At 46.0% G+C, this 21,109-nt stretch overlaps 1 long non-coding RNA gene across 3 annotated transcripts in view; it reads right to left on the reverse strand.

The window, feature by feature from the left end:
* Positions 1 to 1,767: 1,767 nt before the first annotated feature.
* LOC111760641 (uncharacterized) overlaps positions 1,768 to 21,109 on the reverse strand; it is a 31,588-nt gene continuing 12,246 nt past the window's right edge. For all 3 annotated transcript variants that reach the window (XR_011645786.1, XR_011645785.1, XR_002794269.3), the window contains 2 exons: positions 18,679 to 18,835; positions 1,768 to 5,365 (listed from right to left, as the gene is read on the reverse strand). This is a non-coding gene — a long non-coding RNA (uncharacterized lncRNA). The remainder of the gene's footprint in view (positions 5,366 to 18,678; positions 18,836 to 21,109) is intronic.

Genomic DNA, 21,109 nt, shown 5'->3' on the forward strand with positions numbered 1-21,109 from the left:
TAAAGAAACACTGATGCCTCTCTTTGGAGGTCCTATTAGGACATTATAAAGTCCTATGCAGCATTAGAATTTCATGCATTCATTTAATTCATATTTTTTTGGCAGGCACTATGCTGGAATTAGAGCTAAGGAATGGATCACTCAGCCCTTGCCCTTAAGGAGCTTACAATCTGGTAGGGAAAATAAAACCAACTGGTCGAGCACTCAGAGTAAGGGCATCAAGAAAATGGAGGCACTACAAAGTCCAACGGAGAAGGTGCCCCTTGTTCAAATCAGGAGGTCTAGTTTGTTCGAGTTATAATAAATAGAGTGTATTTGTTTCCTGCTGCTGCTATAACAAATTACCATAAATGTAGTGGTTTGAAACGATGCAAATTTATTACCTTACAGATACACAGATTAGAATTCCAATGTGGGTCTCACTGGGCTAAATTCAAGGTGTCACTGTGTTCCTTTCTGGAGGTTCTAGAGAAGAATCTGTTTCCTTGCCCTTTCCAACTTCTAGAACCACTTGCATTCCTTGGTGCATGGTCTCCTTCCTCCATCTTCAAAGTCATTCTTCTCTGCCCATTCTTCTAGAGTCACATCTCCTTCTGACCACAGCTGGTAATGTTCTCCCCTTCTAAGGAGCCACGTGATCACATTGGACCCAACTAGATGATCCAGGATCATCTCCCCATTGCAAAGCTCTTAGCTTAATCACACCCGCAAAGGCCCTTTTGCACCATCAGGTAATATACTCATAGGATCCAGGGATAAAGCCATGGAAGTCTTTAGGGATTAATATTCTGCCTAGCACACTGAGGAAAGACTTGCTGCCATACCTACCCTACAAATTTCTTTGGTTTTTGTCTGTATTTTTCTAGGCACTGCCCCTTGGTATCAAAAGGCATTGTCAACGGTGGTGGTGCAGAGAGAAGCTGGGCAGGGGATGGGGGTGTTTGGGTCTTGGAGAAAAATGGCACTTTCTGGGACACGGAGACCGGCAGGACCACAGGCAGAGAATGTATTGAGAAGCTCTCCCAATGGAGAGGGTTTAAAGAACAGACTTCAGCTCCACCAGCACGGTGGGGATCTGAAGAGAGATGTCAGCCCACTCCTGGGAGGGGGGATTTGAATTTATACAGACCTTTCCTAGGCCAGGAAATGATAGTTGGTGGGAGGGGCTTGAAGGTCCAAGTGAGGTGCGGGAACCAATAGGAAGCCCTAGCGGTGAAAACTTTCCCTGATAATGAGTAGAGGATAGTGGGTTAGGGAGTTACGGTTTCTTGGAATGCTGCAGGAGCAGATGTTTCTTTGTTCTGTAGGAATTTTATCTCCCTCTGATGTGCAGGTGGGGAAGGTCTCCATTTCCCTTTACTCCCGTCTCTATGTGGTTTCTTTGTCTAAACTGTGGGGAAGCGCCATGCCCGTATACACATAGGCTTAAGGGGGATGGGGTTAGCCTTTCCCCAGTGCATAGCAGGGAAAACTGAGCTACAGCTTAATTATTGCAAGCCTCTAACATCAGGGAACATAGGAGATTGTTTTAAAATCTCCTGGGTGGAACAGTCAAGCTTAGGAAAGACAACTCAATATTATAATATACTTAGATTAGAAAGAAAGAAAAAAGAAGTCATGTTCCCAGAATGCAAATTACAGAAAGTCAAGCTCAACCAAATATTCTTGACCAGTGGAGCTATGCAAGGAAATATGCTGCCTCTGGTAATGTACAGTGGGGAGCAGGATGGGACAGGTGGGGTGGGTTGAAAAAGACACTTTCTTGGGTTTTTTTTTTTTCATGATAGAACATTTAATAAACTTGAAATAGTATAGTACTTTCCTTAACACAGTAAATGGCATCCATGATATAGATATTATCATACTTAACAGTGAGAAACCAAACATTCTTTAAGATAAAGGTCAAGAAAAGGATATATTTTCTCAATATCCCTATTTGATTCAATACTAAGATTTCCTTGGGGGTTTAGTCAAAATCACTCAAGAAAGGATTGAAGAGCACTGAGTTAGGATAAGAGGCTTCTAACTAGTGTCTCTACCCGCATGCTTTCCCCAGTCTGACCTGTTTCACATTTCCCCAACCCCGTCCTGTGCTCCTTCGAAAGAGCCCCCATGCTGACTTGCACAGCTGTGGCTCCCAGGCTGGTATGGGCAATGCCTGGGACAGGGCAGGCCCTGATGTTTGCTAATGAATCATATAAATTGCACTGCTGTGGTTCATGTCTTCCAGCTCAGGAACCTGCCATGATTGCCCATTTTCTACCTAATAAAACCCCGTGGTTTCAACTCTGCTCCTGGTTTCCTTCCATCGGCTGGCACCTCCTTGCCTGCAGCCTCCCCATGAGCCCGTGTTGCCCCAGTTCAGATCCTCTCTGTTTCGAGGACCGTCTCACTCTTTTCTTTGTAAAATCTTCTCTGCTTCTCCTCTTTCTCTCATCTCCCTCTTTCCCATCCTTTTCCCATGAGCGTTTCCTCCTCTCACAACTCCCATACACACACACAGTCACCCTAGCAGTCATGACTTCCTTTGAGGGCCATGGCCCTACACGCTTTTCTTGTGGTACTTGGCACTTTTTACCTTGCACTGTACTTAAGGGGCAGGTTTTATTGCAACTGGAGTGTAAGCTCCTTACAGACACTATCCCTAATTAATCTCTGCTCCTCTCTCATTGCCTTGAATGTAGCAGATGCTCAATAACTATCTGATGACCCAATGAAGACAGTGAAAGGCAAGTATGAAGGAGGTACTTGAATTTCGGATGGTAAATGTATTGTTGTTGAATTCATTTCTTGCTTGGAAATTAGTTCTTAGAAGCCACGGAAGCAAATCACTTGCAAGTTGGTGACAAGGTTCTGACAAGACTAATGATGTCTACAAGAAAACCAACTGGTCTCACAGTGGCACAATTCTGCAGAATGCCATAGAGGCAAGAAAGGATTTGAGTCCCCTGGTTCCGGGCACTACTCCCAGCCCTAGACTGCCTGGATTTGGTCTTGGCTGTGTGGCCTTGAAATGATTATCTCTTTCCCTCAGCTTCCTGGTTTCTTAATTGAGGGCAATGTATGTGTCCACTTCTACAGGCTCTTGTGGCACTTAGAATAGTGCCTGGCACCTGGCAAGCACCTGATAAATGTTAGCTCTTTTTTTTAAGATTTATTTTTTATTTCTTTCCCCTTCCCCCACCACATTGTCTGCTCTCTGTGTCCTTTTGCTATGTGTGTTCTTCTGTGTCTACTTGCATTCTCGGTGGCACCGAGACTCTGTGTCTTTTTTATTACATCATCTTGCTGTGTCAGCTCTCCGTGTGTGCGGCACCACTCCTGGGCAGGCTGCGCTTTTTTTGCATGGGGCGGCTCTCCTCATGGGGCACACTCCTTGTGCATGGGGCTCCCCTACGTGGGGGACACCCCTGCATAGCAGGGCACTCCTTGCGCGCATCAGCGCTGTGCATGGACCAGTTCACCACACGGGTCAGAAGGTCCTGGGTTTGAACCCTAGACCTCCCATGTGGTAGGCGGATGCTCTATACATTGAGCCAAATTCACTTCCCTGTTAGCTCTTACTATTACCAGTGATTTCAGATGTTTTTAAGGATCCACCTCTTTTGTCACTCATTTCTGCTCCTTAAATGGGGATCATTATATTTCAGTGCATAAATATGAAACTTTCTTCCCAAACATGACACTTCCACCCAAGGTTCTGCAATTAGCAGTGTGAATAATTCTCCTTTATTCATTTCTGGACATTATATGGGAAACGCAGACAGAGCTTTTTCACGTAGTGGGTGGGCCTTTGTGAAACATGACAGCCAAGTCCCTAATTATTCTTAGAAATGTCAAAACTCACTGGAAGCAATTGGGCTTGACAGTTTAAGGGCTAATTAACTCCAAGCCCTGCTTCTTGAGTTGCCTCATTTGCAATTGTTGGTCAATGGTTTTCTTTAGTCATTTTAAAAATTCCTTTTGCAGTATTGTAGGTGAGAATGCCGCGTGCAACTGATCAGTGCAGAGATGCTGCCTTGGACAAACATGGGGGCATACGCAGGTAGAGTTGTGTGTGTTTGGGGGTGTCCCTTTCAAGAGCCTGGTCTTGAAGGAACTGCTGCACATGCAGGACGCCTGGAGAAAGTCATCCCAGCCCCGCTCTGAGTTCTTCTGATTCAGAAGAGGCTTCCTTCTCCCTCTCTCACCTTTTTGTTTAACCACCCATCCTCCTTCTCCCCCCCCAAAAAACCTCATTTAAAACAACTAAGCATAGAATTGCCAAAAATTGGCAGCAACCATGATGCCCTTCCATAGGTGAATAGATCAACTATAGATTTTAGTTTGCAAAGGGCTACCAATACAAAATATTAGAAATGGGTGGGCTTTTATAATGGGAATTTAGTAGGGTAACATTTTCCAGTTCTGAGGCTGTGAAAATGTCCAAATCAAGGCATCATCAAGAGATGCTCTCACCAAAAGTTGGCTGCTGGCAGATCCTGGCCTCCTGCCACGTGGCAAGGCAAAATGGCGGCCGGTCTCTGCCTTCTGCTCCAGGCTCGCTTTCTCCCTGCGCTCAGCTGCAGGTGATCGGGCACATGGCTCATCGCTCAGTCTTCAGGACCCTCTCTCTCTCCTCAGCCTCTGGGCTGCAGGCAATCCTGGCGTCCTCTCTCACATGGCAGGGTAAAAGCTTACGGTTCTCTTTCTCTGTGGGCCTCTGCATAGTTCTCCTGTTTATTTAGGCTCCAGCAAGAGGGCTGAGACCACCCTGGGTCACGCCTCACTGAAGCGCTCCAGTCAAAGGCCCCCAACTGAATCCCATCCAAAGGGTCCCACACCCACAGGAATGGATTAGCTCCAAGAGCATGCTCTCTTCTGGGATCTGCACTGTGGCACGCCCCTACCATGGAGTATTTATTGTTCAGCACTAGAAAGAAGTGTGCTTCCCTGCCAGGTGTGATGGTTTGTAATTATGTGCCCAGAAATACACGTTCTTAATCTTAATCCATCCCCATAGGTGTGAACTCATTGTAAACAGGACCTTTTGATGAGGTTCCTTCAGTTAAGGTGTGGCCCAAGGGAATCAGGTTCGGTTTTAATCCTATACTGGAGACCTTGTGGAGAAGGCCACAGAGAGAAGCCATGGGGAGTCCCCAGAACCGGAAGTCAATGGAACCCAGAAGGAAAGGAGAAGATGCTTCCACGTGTGTGGCCATGTGATGGAAAAGCCAAGGAACCCCCAAGACTGATGGCCAGACAGAAGACACCGACCCGATCCAACGCAGGAGGAGCAAGCCTTCCAGACTCTGAACGTGTGAGCCAATAAACTCCTGTTGCTAAGCCAACCCATTGTACGGTGTTTGTTTTAGCAGCCAGGAACCTGAAAGGACATGAAAAGACATGGGGAAACTTAGCTGCACATTGCTAAGTGAAGAAGCCAGTCTGAAAAGTCTACATACTACATGATTCACACTCTATGACAATCTGGAAAAGGCAAAGCTATAGAGACAGTAAAAAGTAAGCGGTTGTCATGATAGTGAAGACATGACAAAATACATTTGTCAAAGCCCACAGAATTGTACAACATGAAGAGTGAACCTTATTGTGAATTATGAACTTTAGGTTAAATAATATATCTCATCAATTGTAACAAATGTACCACACAAAAGCAAACTCTAAATAGTAGGGAAAGCTGTATGTGTGTACAGAGGGGTGTATGGGAACTCTCTGTACTTTCTGTGCTACTTTTCTGTAAACAGAAAATTGCACTTAAAATAAAGTTTATTTTTCAAAAATCACCGTCCAAACTCAGTAGCATCACACACGGGACTCTGGTGCTTGGGCGCCTGACCCCACTCCAGCCGCACGGAATGACAGCCAGCTCGCAGCCAGCCGCCTGCTGCCCAGCCTCTTGTGAAAAGCCCTCTGCCTCCTGTCTCTCTGGCAAACCCCTGCTCATCTTCAGAAAGTACAAATCACTCATTTCCTTGTCTGGAAAGCCTCCCAGAGAGAGTTGCTTACTTCCTTCTTCCTGTCTTTTTTTATACATCATGTTGTTACAGCACTAAGCACATTCTATTGTGATCTATTTCTCTTCTTTAAAAATGAAGTTATAATACACACCATAAAATCCACCCTTTCTAGCATACGTTTCTGCGAGTTTTGACAAATACATTTAGTAGTGTAAGCAACACCACAGCCCCAAAGATGCAGTTTCATCCCCCCCTAAAAGGCCTCAAGCCCCTTTGTTGTCAATTCCTCCTCCCGCCTCTGGTGACACTGATCTGTTTTGGTCTCTCTAGGTTTGCCTTTTTCAGGATGTCATGTCAGTGAAGTCATAAAGTATGTACCACGTTCTGTTGTGATAATATTTCCTTTATTTTATTTGTCCCTTTTTCTAGACTTCATATCCTAACAAGTGGGGACACCTCGTCTTGCTCGTCATTCCCTGGACAAGCAGGGTGTGTGGTCCACGGCAGTGTTCAGCACCCACTCGTGAAAGCAATGGATGAAAGTGTGGGGCCAGAACCTGTTTCTATTATGTGTTCTGGGCTTGGAGAGAAACGGGAGGTGCCAGGCAGGAGCCAGAAGTAGCTGTCACCAGGCAGTCACCAGCAGAGGCGGCTGAGAGAGGAAGCCACACAGTCCTTCCTCCCAGGTGAGCAGAATGCAGCGAGGGAGGCACCCAGCATCTGGGTGCCGGGAGCCGGAACTCTGACCCGTCAGCGCTGGGCACCCTAAAAGACCCAGCACCCTAAAATGCACAGCTTGGCCAAGCAGCCTCCGTGAGCACTTCCTACGCTCAGGCTGAAGGAGAAGGACCATGGGCAGGCCACCGTCAGCCAGTCCCAAGAGGTTTCCCACGTCCCATCGCCTCCTAGGAGCCAGGCTGACACAGTCCCGAGCACAGGGTCTATTTGTGGGTCACAGGAAAGGCGGCAGGCGGAGCTCGGACTGTCCCCTTCTGCAGTCCCCTCGTCCACCGCCCCCTGGTCCTCCTCTCCACACGTCACATTCAGAGAACCCTTGGCCAGCCCTAATACCCGCCGGATTTCAAGGGAATAAGGCACGGCAAAGGGCCGTTTCAGCTGCTGTTTTTGACTGTGGCATTTTTCTGTTTCACCCTTCCCAGTCAACCCAGTGGAAGTCCTCATGCCCCACATTCCAGTCCTGCAGCTCGGGGCTCGGTAGGAGCAGAAGTTCTCTGTTCTGAGCGTTCCTCTCTCCCTCTGTGCTCCATTTCATCTTTTATTACCCCTCATTGGAGGGTGGTGGAAGGCTAAGGCCGTGACCATGTGTTGTTACAGGCCCTTGGGTCATCCTGCAAGCACAATCCATTATTAAAGCGAAGTAGTAGCAGAGGAAGGTCCACTCAGTAAACGCTGAATAAATATCTGTTAAATAAGCCGACTCAATAATTTATTATCAGCAAATATAGATTTTCGAGGCTACCTTCGTCTACTCTTTGAAATGATCACCACCTCTGGATTATATTCTGGGGCCAAGACAGGAAGAAGCAATGCATGCTTTATTGTGCAAGTAACTTTGGTTAAAAATGATCAATGGGGAAGGTGGTAGAAACCTATACTTAAAATGACATTTGCAGAATATGGCATGGATACCAGCTCTATTTCTCCTTATTTCAACAAATGAGAATTGGTTTTTAAAATAATTTTATTAATTTGTATTTCTGTGGAAGTGAAAATTTAAAAAACAAATTCCTATCAGACATCAGAAGACCAAGAATATTCTCCAAAATGAGTTTATATGGCTACGAGTTTCTAAAAAAGAGTCTGGAGGCTGGCAGAAGGTTTGCCCTCATGCACAACTGAGCAGAGTCAGAGAGACAGATAAAGCAGATACAACCCCCAGATATTGGTTCCTTTGAGGGCTAAAGAGACCCATGGGAGTTATGGTCATGGCCGATGGGGTTAACTACCAGGGCAGATGGCCCCTCTTTGGAAATGGTGTTTATGTGTGATGAATCTGGACTCAGATGGGATCTCCCTTCATAAGACTTTCATGCTAATGTGCTGGAGGTGCAGTTAATGTTGGGGTTTAAGATATATTTAGGGGATTTGAATCTCTGGACTGACAATGTGATAGCCAGATCCTGAGCCTCAACAGACTCCAGCACCTACATTCTGATTTATTGGACTTACCACACTCAGCTAAGATGGAGGTGAAGAAGGACAACCACCACACCATGGAGCCTAGAGTGATTACAACTGAAAATGGGAGGATTGCATCCAGCATCCAGGTGGAATCTGAGCCTCCTCTTGACATAAAGGTGCAATGGACACAACCAATCCAGTGTCCACATAGAAGAGGTGGCATTGGATTGGGAAAAGTGGACATAATGGACAAAGGGTATGGGGAAAGGCAGGAAGAGATGAGAGGTGGAGGCGTCTTCGGGACATGGAGCTGCCCTGGATGGTGCTTCAGAGGTAATCACCGGACATTGTAAATCCTCACAGGGCCTACATGATGGAATAGAGGAGAGTATGGGCCATGATGTGAACCAATGTATATGAGGTGCAGAGGTGCCCAAAGATGTACTTACCAAATCCAATGGATGTGTCATGATGATGGGAACGAGTGTTGTTGGGGGGGGGGGAGAGGGGGGGTGGGGGGGTGGGGTTGAATGGGACCTCACATATATATTTTTAATGTAATATTATTACAAAGTCAATAAAAAATAAAAAAATTAAAAAAAAAAAAAAGAATATTCTCCAGGCTTTCCACATTCGGAATGACATTTCTTTTTTTTAAATTCGTATCCCTTGCATTATCAACCTAACAAACATGTTTTCACTTTCTCTTTTAGTTGCTTAGTCTACAGAAATAAAGCGAACTGCCCCTAAGCTCCTGCTGGGTTTCCTGAGAGCAGTGGCTGTGCTGTGCAGAGAGTAGAGATAGAAATTCTCCTTTGCTGCTGAAATTCTCAATACCCACTTTTAAGACTTCCAACTGATTGGAAGAGGAGACTACCTTCATTGGAGAAGGCCACCTCCTTTGTTGAATGTAGGTGCAGCTAACTGTCTGTAGATGCAAATCTATCTACAAAACAATCAGGCCAGTGCTTGCTTGACCAAACAACTGAACACCATAAGTTAGCCAAGATGACACTTGAAATTGACCATCACATGGGACCACAGAAAACTGTAGACCAAACCATGACCCTACTAGCCTGATGCACCCCCCCACCAGTCTATGAAAGGCAGTGTGAACTGAGGCTTTGGAGAAAATGAGCTGGAATCCTGATTCTACTCTGGACCATGAGATGTGAGATAAATTATTTGACCTCTCTGAGCTGTCTCTCATTTGTAAAATTGGGCTAATACCATCTGCTTCTCAAGGGAGTCAAAAGTATCCAATGAACAGAGCAGATATAGCTCAGTGGTTGAGGACCTGCTTCACATGTACGAGATCCCAGGCTCTATCCCCAGTACCTCCAAAAAAAAAGAAAAGAAATCCAATGAGATATCCCATATAAAGATCTTGCAAAGCACCATGCCTTATTTCCTTCCCCTCCCCCTGCTCACCTCCCGGAAATGAAGACCCCTGTAAAGCATACCTGTGTCATCAAGGAGGACGAGGCAATGTCCCCGTCAGGCAGCAGAAGCAGCAAGTTTTATTAGAGGCAGCAATCGGAAGTCTAGGCTGCGGAACACTGCATGGGTTTACGCTGCGGTTAGGAGATAAGCAGGGGAATAGGGCTAGCATGGGGCATATGCTTATGGGGCTCACTAAGACAAAGGACAGGGCCAAGAAAGGAGTGGGGGGGGCATTAAAATAAACCTGGCATCACTTTTACACCACCGCTCGCAGGGGCATTATTCCCAGGCGTCAGAGGTGGGAATAACCCAAGGTCCACCAGCAGATGAATGGATGAACAAAATGTGCTCTCTCCAGGCAATGGGATGTTACTAAGCAAAAAGGAAGGAAGTTCTGTTACGTGCAGCAACATGGGTGCACCCTGAAGAACGTCAAGTTTAGTGAAATAAGCCAGACACAGAAGGACAACTATTGTATGATTCTACGTCTAAGAATATCTAGAATAAGCAGATTCACAGAGACAAAGGTAGGTTAGAGATTACCAGGGCCTGGCGAGAGGGGGAATGGGAGATTTTGCTTAATGGGTGCAGAGTTTCTATTTAAGGCAATGGAAAAGCTTTGGTAATGGATGGCAGTGATGGCAGCACCGCATCGTGAATGTAGTTGGCACCACTGATTTGTCCACTTAAAATGGTTAAAATGTCGAATTGTCTGTTACATCTATGTTACCACTATACAAAAAAAAATTTTAAATTTGGAAAAGAAAACACTGTAAAAAAATAAAATTAAATTAATTTAAAAATAAACCTGGCCTCATTTCGTGCTTTGGCTTTTAGTTAGCAGCCCCTGCAGCGTTAGCTCCAGATGAGATGTCTGGAATCAGGCGGGGACAGCGGCTACCTGGATGGGTCTGTGGTCCTGATTTCTACAGCTCCCCCTCTGCTCCTCAGGGCTTCCTTGTGCAGCCCAGTGGGAATTTTCACTCAACCCGGGTTAATCCCTTAATCCGTGGCTTGGTGCTTCGGGCTGCTTAACCCTTTCACGCCACGCCAACCTTTCCTTCGCGTGCATCACCAGCGGGGCCCCTGCAGCCCTGAATGTGACCGGGGAGGCTCCGCCGGCCTCGCGATAGACCCATGTGACTCTGACCAAGTCGGTCGCGGAAGCCTGGTGGGCACCGGGCCGCTCTGATTTAGCCGGAACTCCAGGCTTGATCATGATAAGCCAAATACATGATCGCTCGTCCATGTGCACAATTCAATCACCCCTGTTCCTGTGGCAGAGAAGCATTTTGACAAACGTTGCTTATTTTTTATATAACAATTCCTACGGGCTCAGAGGTAACACCAATAAGATACTTATTTCCCCGGGGAAATTCTCTTCTGATTGTGCCTATCAAGTTTGAAGCCTTGAGGCATATGCAGATTTTGAGAATTTGTTTTTCCACCTGAAGCCAATTTTTCTTTCCCTCTGACAGTTCAGTGTTTATTACAGCAGCTTGAAGGAAATTTCCCTCCATTCCTACACTTTAAGTCCACAGTCATTTTGGCGTAAGGGGATGTGGCATCCGCCAACCTCTGACCACATCTCTGGAAGCAGGAGGTGGCAGCTTCCAGGCTCCCCTTTGCCATCCACAGCTCTTTACGGGTTAGCAAGAAATGTGGGTGATTCCGTCTCATTCAGCATTGCCTGCAAAAAGGCTCCTTTCTTCAGAGGTATTTTTAAAGGTAATTATTATTATACAGATAAATCACCTTCAGAAAGCAGATTTACAAAGAATCCCCCATCATCTCCAACGCTCAATTATGTTAGATGACAGTGAGTTAGGGTAAGAGTCAGAAGCCAATCACAAGCCCAGAGTAAGTCAGTGAAGGCCCTTAAAACATTCCAAAATTAAGACATCAAGACGTAAAACTAGATTAGATCCACACGCGCCTCTGGAGACCTTTAGCCATTTGTCTAACGTCAAACTGAAATAAACATAAATCTATTTCACCGAGACTGCCATGGGAATTTCCCCCCTTATCTGCCAGGCAATTTGATTTGGGGTGCATCCCTGCCCAGGGAGGCCAGGGCATGGGAGAAATTAGTTTAGGAGCAGTAGCTGATCCAATGGGGGATTAAGATCTAGTTTGAGGGAAGTGGACTTGGCCCAGTGGTTAGGGCGTCCGCCTACCACACGGGAGGTCCGCGGTTCAAACCCCAGGCCTCCTTAACCCGTGTGGAGCTGGCCCATGCGCAGTGCTGATGCGCGCAAGGAGTGCCATGCCACACAGGGTGTTCCCCGCGTAGGGGAGCCCCACGCGCAAGAAGTGCGCCCCATAAGGAGAGCCACCTAGCACAAAAGGAAGTCCAGCCTGCCCAGGAATGGCGCCACACACACGGAGAATTGACGTAGCAAGATGGCAACAAAAAGAAGCACAGATTCCCGTGCCGCTGACAACAACAGAAGCAGACAAAGAAGAACACGCAGCAAATGGACACAGAGAACAGACAATTGGGGCAGAAGGGGAGAGAAAAAAAAAACTCTAAAAAACCAAAAAACAAAACAAAAAGATCTAGTTTGAGGAGCAGCCAGTTCTGGTTAGAGAAAGAGCCAAAAGGGTGCAGCACTGTGCAGACTGTTGAGAGTTTTCAATGGATGTGCTTTGGGGTTTCTTCAGTCCTGTGATGCTACAGTGTTGGCGTAGGTAAGGGAGGGAGCAGGGAGCAGTGGGAAAGCTCTGAGCCAGGAGGGATTGGCAGTGGGGGAGGGGGTTCCCGGCCCACTGCCTCTAAGCTGGACGGCCTCAGGAAGTCACACAACCCCTCTGGTCCGCTCTGCAAAGTCCTGACAGCTTTGATTCTAAGGGAACATCATCAGCTCACACCCAGGCCAGTAGATCCCTTATGGGTCAGGGGGACATTTTTTGGTCTCAGTGACAGCAACTTTATTTTGATAAGATGATTGGTCCTGTCACTCTTTGCTGGGAGTTTTTGGAATGCTCGTTCATTCCACGCTCTTACAAAGATAAGCACGCGGGTACAGGCAGGCACTCAGATCCATCTAAGTCGTATTTGATTTTTAGAAAATAAATCTGCAGGGGTTTTGTGGGTTTTTTTATTGGGCAGCGGCGTTTAGGAAATTATTTAAATCCTTCTCACAAAAAAGGCACCCCAGGTTAGTGTTGGTAACCTCATAGTCAAGGGGATGGTGCAGTGTCACCCACTCTGTGAGGGCGACAGCCCGCCCCGCTGACCTGGAGAGGTAGACTGCTGTGTGTCCTGTCTGAGGAGGCCCCAGTGTGCTTCAAGGCGATTTGGGGAAGAGCAGAAGGCAGCTCCGGTGCGTGGAGGCCGAGGGAAAGCTCGGCTCCAGCTCCAGGGGAAATTCCACTCCCTGCGGAGCTGACAGCCCCACCTCCTCTCGGTTTATGGCACCCAGGACGAAGCAGGCCTTTGACAACCTCTGGTGAGCTGCATTAACAGACTCTGGCCAAACCTGGTAACTCAGGCCTCAAAACCAGTTTGATTCTGGACCTAATGATCTGGCATAAGGGCTTTTTTTTTAACCAGTTGGTCTGATTTTCACGGTCATGTTGTCATTTTTCATAGGCTTATTGAGATAGCCATTGGAATTGTATTGTAAACTGAATACAACTCAATACTGCCTTTAAAATCGTTCTTGCCCTACTGTTGTTTTGTTTTGCTTTCAAGCTAATCTAAGTAAGAAGAGCCCAAGGAAGCTTTGAAAATTCCGAAAGAGTTTATATTGTCAGGGAAATACATATAGTAGTCCTTTAGATGAAAAAAAGTAGGATATAAAATTTGTTTATGATTCTAAACAATTGTCACATTTCTTAAAATTAGCTTTTGAAATAGGAAAGTTTGCAAATCAACTTTGTAACATAATCTTTTTCAAACTTTAAAGAGAAAATTTTGGCACCTTCACAGATGAGAACTTTATGTGCCCTGGAATTAATGAGAGAGACAAAACTGTTCATTGTAGGTCATTTGGCTTGGCAGGATGAAAAAGAATACCTCTAAATTGAAAACAAAATAGGCTTTCTTGGTGGGGTTGAATGGGACCTCATATTTTTCATAATGTAATTAAAAAAAATAAATAATTTTTAAAAAAAAATAGGCTTTCTTTTCTGCCAAAAGTAGGTTTTGAAAAAAAATACATATATAAAAATAGAGAACTATAGACAACTATAGATATAGATAAATTAAATAGAAAGATAGGTACAGGATGATAAATTAGATAGATGATAGAGATAGGTATAGATAATAGATGACAGGTAGATAAAGATGGATAGATATTCATCACATATATACTAAAAACAAATAATCCTGAGCATAGAAACTGAACTGGAAAAAATTATTTAAAATGATGGTACCAACAGGGTGGTAGGAATATGAATAATTTCTCCCTGTTTTCCACTCTTCTCTATTTATTATAACAACATATAGTTCTATAACAATTATAGTTATAATAATATAATTAATAATTAAATAGTAATTAATTGTTAAAACGTTCTACAAGCAAGCCTGATGATGCTGACAGCTGGGAAACAACCACAGTTGACAGAACCTGCTGCTACCCTGCTTCCAAGGATGAGGAGTGGCCCAATTTGGGGAAAATGGCTCACAGAGGCCAAAAGACGGGCCAGCAGCAGCAGGCTCTCCAGGTGAAGCTCCCGCTGGCCAGTGGCCCACGACCAGCTCCTCAAGCCTGCCATATCATGGGGTCCAAGCTGGCACCATCGTTTAGCATCGAGCCCATTTTGTCTTTAATCCAAGCCTGTTTTGATGTGTTCAAATGAAATGCTGAGAATTTTTAGAGCAGAGAAAGCAATGAAGAGTCTGGCTCCCCAGTCTGTCCATCTGGAGAGACACACTTTGTGCCCAGAGAACTTCTGGCACCTTCACAGTTGAGAACTTCATGTGTCCTGGAATTAGCAAGAGAGACTAAACTACTCGTCATAGGATACTTGGCCTGGCAGGATGAAAGAGAGTGTCTTCAAACTGAAAACAGCAGCCTTCCTTGGCTATGGAAGTGTGTTTTGCCAAGGCTATCTCTAGAGGACAAAAGGGTCAACCTTGAGGATATTCAAGAGGTTACCAAGTAGGACTTGGTTCTTTTTTCCTTTCTCATTCTTCTTTCTTTTTGTTTCACTCACTCACTCATTCATTCATTCATTCATTCAGCCAACCACTAAGGCCGGCTGTTTGCTAGTGAGTACAATTTGCTCTCCAGCAGTGGTTCTGGAACCGTGGCCCCTGGACTAGCTGCATCACATCTTTTGGGACATTTTAGAGACGCAAATTCTCAGACTCAGGCCCACAACTACTGAATCAAAATCTCTGGGGCGGGGCCCAACAGTCTGTGTTTTCACAAACCCTCCAGGAGAGCATCGTGCCCACTAAAGTGGTGGATGTGGGGGTGAGGGTGAGGTGGGGAGGAATTACTGGGGGCATTTCAAGGAAAAAGACCAAAGTCCTGCCGGAAGGAGCTCCGCGTTTGGGGGCAGCACGGAGGAAGGCTGCCCTGCACCCCGCCGGTCGGCTCTCCGGGGGATTTTCACTGCACTGAACGCCAGCTCCGATGGCAGCCGCCGTGTTTATTTCTGTGCGATTACTCCCCTAGGATGTCAGACAATGGGCAGTTGTCTCAATCCAATATGATATTAATTTGAAGTATCTTTTCCAACTGGCCTCTGGAATGAATTAAAAGGGTCCAAATCACACATCTCTCTGCTCTTTCTGGCTGGAATGGCCTTGTTTGTGCTCCTCTGAAACGGCAGCCGCCCGGCCTCGGGGACCCCGCCTGAGCGGTCCTTTACCAAGAGGCACTCTGGGAACCCCGAATGGCCCTCAAAGCTGCCGTCGGAACAGCAGTCCGAGCAAGCACTTCCTGTTGACAGTGACGTCACTGACTTGCTCCTCCCCTCTTCCCTTCCGGCCTCCTCCCTGCGCCATCCTCGGCAGAGGAAGCGGTAGTTCCGCAGGCCAGCCGCCCGTCGGGGTTAGCGGGCCTGGGTCCCGCTCTGTGGGGGGCGAGGCTGCGTGTGAGGGCAGCCGCCCCGGATCTCCTGGGTCAGGGTGATGACGTGTCCCGTGGCAGAGTCTGATGATCAGATGTTTCCTTGTGTCTCTGGAGAGAACGTCCGGAGGGGCAGGAGTGAGAGGTTCACCGCAGCCAAGCTGACGTCAGCTGGCCACCTACGTCACCGCCTCCTAAGGGGTTCCTTTTGGATCCTGTCCAAATAGCCACGTTTGGGATAAAAAGTTCAGTTGAGCTTGCTTTCGTGCCTGTCTGGTGGACAATCCCCACAGGTGTCGACTGGAGGGTTGAGGTGATGTCTCCTACGGTTACTCATGCAGGTCTTCATTTCATCTCCATCACAGGAGAATCTGGTCCCTACCGCTAGATACGAGTTACAAACAACACAACACTGCCGTTTTTTGAGTGCTTGCCATGTGCTAGGACTTTGTTAAAATCTCCTCCTATAACCCCACCGTGACCCTATGACATAGGTTTTATTATCCCAACGTGTAGCTGTGGAAACTGAAGCTCAGAGAGGCTAAGAAATTTATTCAGGGTTATACAGCAAGTAAGTTGCAGGACTGGGATTTGAATTCAGGTCTGCCTGACGCCGCCATGCTATATGTGGGTAATGGAAGGACAACATGGAAACAAGCCATTGGCTGAGGAACACATGGCTTCTGTCTTCTATAAATGTGCTCAGGTGAGGGCTCAGATGAAACCATCTATACCCATAACTTCAACACTGAGGTTTCTTATTGACCAAAAGCTGGTGAAATTAGTTAAAGGGGAATTTACCAAAAAATTATAGATTCCAGAGTTAGCAAACAGGTTTCTTCTCACTATCTACTTCTGGGTATTTGTTAGTGGTTTCCTGGAGATCTGTGTTGAGAAAGACGCTGAGACCATGTATGGGCCCAGGAGAAAAGAGCTTTCATGGGTGAGGCACATCTGGCCTGGCCTCCAGTGAGGCAGTTGCAAAGGATGTGCTGCAAAATAAAAGGAATATGCTGCATGTTTCCTAGATTCGACATATCAGTGTCAGGTATCAGGAGTCTTAAAATTTAGGCTCATATCTTGAATTTGGGCCACATCTGGATTAGTGATTGGAGCAATTTGATATTATTGATGAATTCCAAAAAGAAATATTGGATTAGATTATATTGGTTTCAGAGGTTTACTTAATTAAGTAATTAGGTAAACCTCTTGTGCCAGTAGGGTGCTGAGTCCCCACTCACAGATAAAAGGCATGGCAAAGGACAGAGTTAGGGGTTTTTTATGTTGGATTTTGATGCTGAATTCTTAAGCTGGAGCCCCAGGAAGTAAGCACACAGAGGAAAGAGAAGCCAGCCCTAGGAAGGAAGGAATCCAGGAAGCCTGAACCCTTGTAGCCGTCAGGAGCCATCTTGCTCCAACACATGAAAATAGACTTAGGTGAGGAAAGTAACTTATGCTTTATGGCCTGGTATCTGTAAGCTCCTACCCCACATAAATAACTTTTATAAAAACCAACCAATTTCTGGCATTTTGCATCAGCACCCTTTTGGCTGACTAATACAATAATCATATAGAAACTTAAGTAGTATGAAGATGGCTTATAAAAAGTGTTCCTTCATCAGCTCCTGTGACATGGGGGACAATGGAACACCAAGTAAATTGAAACTGGAATTGATGATACAGACATTCCTTATTTTAAGGAAACCTACATTAGAAAATCTGAATTCATAAAATTATAAGTGATAAGATTCTATACTTTATAAAAGGATTGCTGAGATACTTTTAAATGCTAGCATCCCCTTCACCACCACCCCCTACACATCCAGTGCATTCAAGTGGGTGCTTACAAATCCTCTTCTTGATGTAAGAGGGAGGCAGAAAGAAAGTAAACTGTTGGGAGACAATGAAGAGCATTGAAGAGATTGCAGAGCAATCAGGAGTGAGCATTTAACAAACTCTGATGCCAGAGTACTAGACAATAGGGACTACGTTTCAATGTATCTGTGATGGTTAATTTCATGTGTCAACCTGGCTAGATGGTGGTGCTCAGTTGCTTGGTCAAACAAGCTCTGGCCTGACTGTGACTGTGAGGGTATTTCATGGATGGATTTAAACCATCTGAGTTAGTTGATTGCATCAACGGCTGATTGCATCTACAATTAACAAAGGAGATTGCCCTCAGCAATGGGGAAGTCTCCTCATCCCATTGGTTGGAGCCTTTGAAGTGAGAACTGAGGATTTTAGCTGTCAGAAAGAAAAATTTCGCTCTCTGTGTTAGCCAGCCAGCCTCTCCTGGGCAACTCAACATCCCCTTCATCGAGTTTCCAACTAGCAGCCTGCCCTACGGAATTTGGACTTGCCAAACTGCATGGCACCGTAAGCCAATTCCTGGAATAAATCTCTCAATATTTACATAAATCCTGTCAGTTCTGTTTCTCTGGAGAACCCTGATTAATACAGTATCAAATTTTAATCTCCACGACTTTTAAAGGACACATCTATCAAAGAAGAGTTTAGCTATTGGCATTTCCTAAGAGAAGGAAAAGTCAGTGGATGAGGAAAGACCTGTCCTGCGAATTCTTGCAGCCGGTTCCATGAGGCTGAGATTTGCAGTGTAGCAGGACGGGCTCTGCCACCACAGTGCTGACCAGCGTCTCCAGGAGCCGTCGACACTTTATGGGACCAAATCGCCGTCATCCCCAAAACCTGTCAGGCCCAGGGTGACTGAGACCCACCATCTGCTCGGAGCGGTCCCCTGAGCCGGCTCTCGCGGCCCAGGCTGAATGTAATGCTACCTGTCCGGGCAGGCTGGAATGAACAAGGGTTTTATGTAACTGCTCAGGACGTTGTGGAAGATGATGCAATTTTCTGTCCGTTTCTGGTAATTGAATATTTTCCACTCTTAAAACCATGCCAGTCACCGTTCACTGATTAAAGCAATAATTTCATACTGCGAACACCTTGTCGATTCAAAATAATTTGGGGCTACTGTTTCCATTTAATGAGCTTTCAAGGCACACCTGCAATGGACTTTACTATCGGGAGAAGTGACTCCACGGCACAAAGTCAGAGTTTCAAACTATGCAAAGCTCATTTGACATTTCACTTACCATTGACAGCGACTTCACAGAGATAGTTCTCTTCTGGGTAATCGTGGTGTTGCATAACATCTTGGTGGACCAAGTGAGCAGCTGAATTAATCCTTTGAATCAGCCCCAGGCGTGGCCATTAAACTCTCACAGCGGGGAGGGGATGTGGTGGACTGGGCTGGGCACGGAAAGCAAAGAACAACATCTATAACTTCACAGCATCAGAATCCCCTAGTGATTTGGAAGAACGTACATTAATTTCTACTCTACACATATAAAGGTCAGTCTTGCCCTAAATGCTGAAACACTTTAGGTTTACAAAAGTTCATGTGATCCACCAAAGTCCTTATGCATCCTCTTCCCTAACATCCCTCCTCTCTTCTGCTGCTCTCTGCATCTCTAGCCAAAGATAACAAGAGCCTGCCCCACACCAGTGGCTTTCCTACGACATACGGAGAGCAGGACATTTCATACTGCAACCAAGTACACACGTCTGCATAGTTATCACTCAACAAAAGTCTCATGAAACAATGCTTATCCTTATTCTGTAAAACACACTCTGATATTTTGTTTGCTTTTTGTTTTTTGAAAAATGCTGGAAGTCGCTTTGGGACATCGCGGTCTAACAGAACTTTCTGTGATGGTGGAAACTGTCCATCTTAACACTGTCCCTTAGTGGCATTAGCACCCCCTGGCTAACAAGCTCTTTTTTTTTTTTAAGATGTATTTTAGCTATCTATTTCTCCCCACTGCCTAATTGTTTGTGCTCGCTGTCCGTTCCTCTTCCTTTCAGGAGGCACAGGGAACCAAACCCCTGGTCTCCCGTGTGGGAGGGAGGACCTAATCGCCTGAGCCACCTCCGAGCCCCGTTTTGTTGTGTCTCTCATTATGTTTTCCTCCCCGTGTCTCTCGTTGCATCATCTTTTTGTGTCAGTTCGCTGCACCAGCCCATTGTGCCAGCTTGCTGTCTTGCTCATCTTCTCTAAGAGGCACCAGGAACCAAACCCGGGACCTCCCATGTGATAGGCAGGAGCTCAATCACTTGAGCCACATCCACTTCCCCTAATAAACTCTTTTTTTTTTTAGGTCTTTTTTTTTAAGATTTATTTTTTATTTCTTTCTTTCCCCTTCCCCTCCCCCCCCCCCAGTTGTCTGCTCTGTCCATTCACTGTGTGTTCTTCTGTATTCTTGTCAGCGGCACCTGGAATCTGTCTCATTTTGTCGCATCATCTTGCTGCATCAGCTCCCCATGTGTGCGGTGCCATTCCTGGGCAGGCTGCACTTTTTTTGCACTGGGCGGCTCTCCTTACGGGGCACACTCCTTGTGCATGGGGCTCCCCCACGCGGGGGACACACCTGTGTGGCACGGCACTCCTTGCACACATCAGTACTGTGCATGGGAAAGCTCCACACGGGTCAAGGAGGCCCGGGGTTTGGACCTTGGGCCTCCCATGTGGTAGGCAAACTCCCTATCCTTTGGGCCAAATCTGCTTCCCCCTAAAAGCCTCTTGAAAGGTGCCTGGTGTGACTGAAGAACTGAATTTTAAGTTTAACCTGATGTAAAATTAAGTGAATGTATTGTTAAATAGCCACATTTAATTTTAAACAGCCGTGAGGATAGGCTGGTGGCTATCATTTTGGACAGTGAAGCTTTGGAAAGCAGTTTGACAGTATTTAAATACACCCCCTCTCTAGGATCCGGCAATTCTACTCCTAGGAATATACCCAAGAAAAACGAGTGAACATGTACACCAAAGGACAGATGTAAGAATACACAAAACTGGAATTGACCCTAGTGTCCCTCTACAGTAGAACTTACTTTTTAAGTCTGGTGCACTCATACAATAAAATAATACACAGCTATAAGAAAAGAATGAATTACCATCACGTGGACAAAATGTTTATGCAAAGTAAGCCAGACAAAAAAGTGTGTACTATATAATTCCACTTATATGGTGATCAAAGCTAGGCAAGACTACTCTATGGTGATAGAAGTTTAAAAAGTGATTATCTCTGGGCAGAAAGGGTGGCAAGTATGGACTGGGACTGCACATGAGGGAGCCTTAGGGATGTTGGGAAAATCCCATATCTTGATCTGGACGTTGACTACAAGGCTATATGCATAGGTAAAAAAAGGTACTGAGCCATACATTTAAGATTGATGTACTTGATTGTATGCATTATACTTCCATTTAAAAGTCTCAAAGAATGCTGGCTCTTATCCCCTAAATCGATTGCATGCCCCTTAAAGGGTCGGGACCGGCAGTCTGAAGAGCAGCGCCCAAAACAGCACCTTCGGCCTCCCTCCCGAGCGCCGTGCCCACGGAGGCCCGCGTGGAGAGGAAGGGCAGGGCGTGCTAACGGGCGTCCCCCTTCCCGCCTAGATTTCTTTGAATGCGCCGCCTGGCTCTCACTGCCCCTGCATTCTGATGTCCTTCTGCATTTATGCCAA

This window comes from Dasypus novemcinctus, chromosome 15 (genome assembly GCF_030445035.2).
Source record: "Dasypus novemcinctus isolate mDasNov1 chromosome 15, mDasNov1.1.hap2, whole genome shotgun sequence".
Taxonomy (NCBI): Eukaryota; Metazoa; Chordata; class Mammalia; order Cingulata; family Dasypodidae; genus Dasypus; species Dasypus novemcinctus.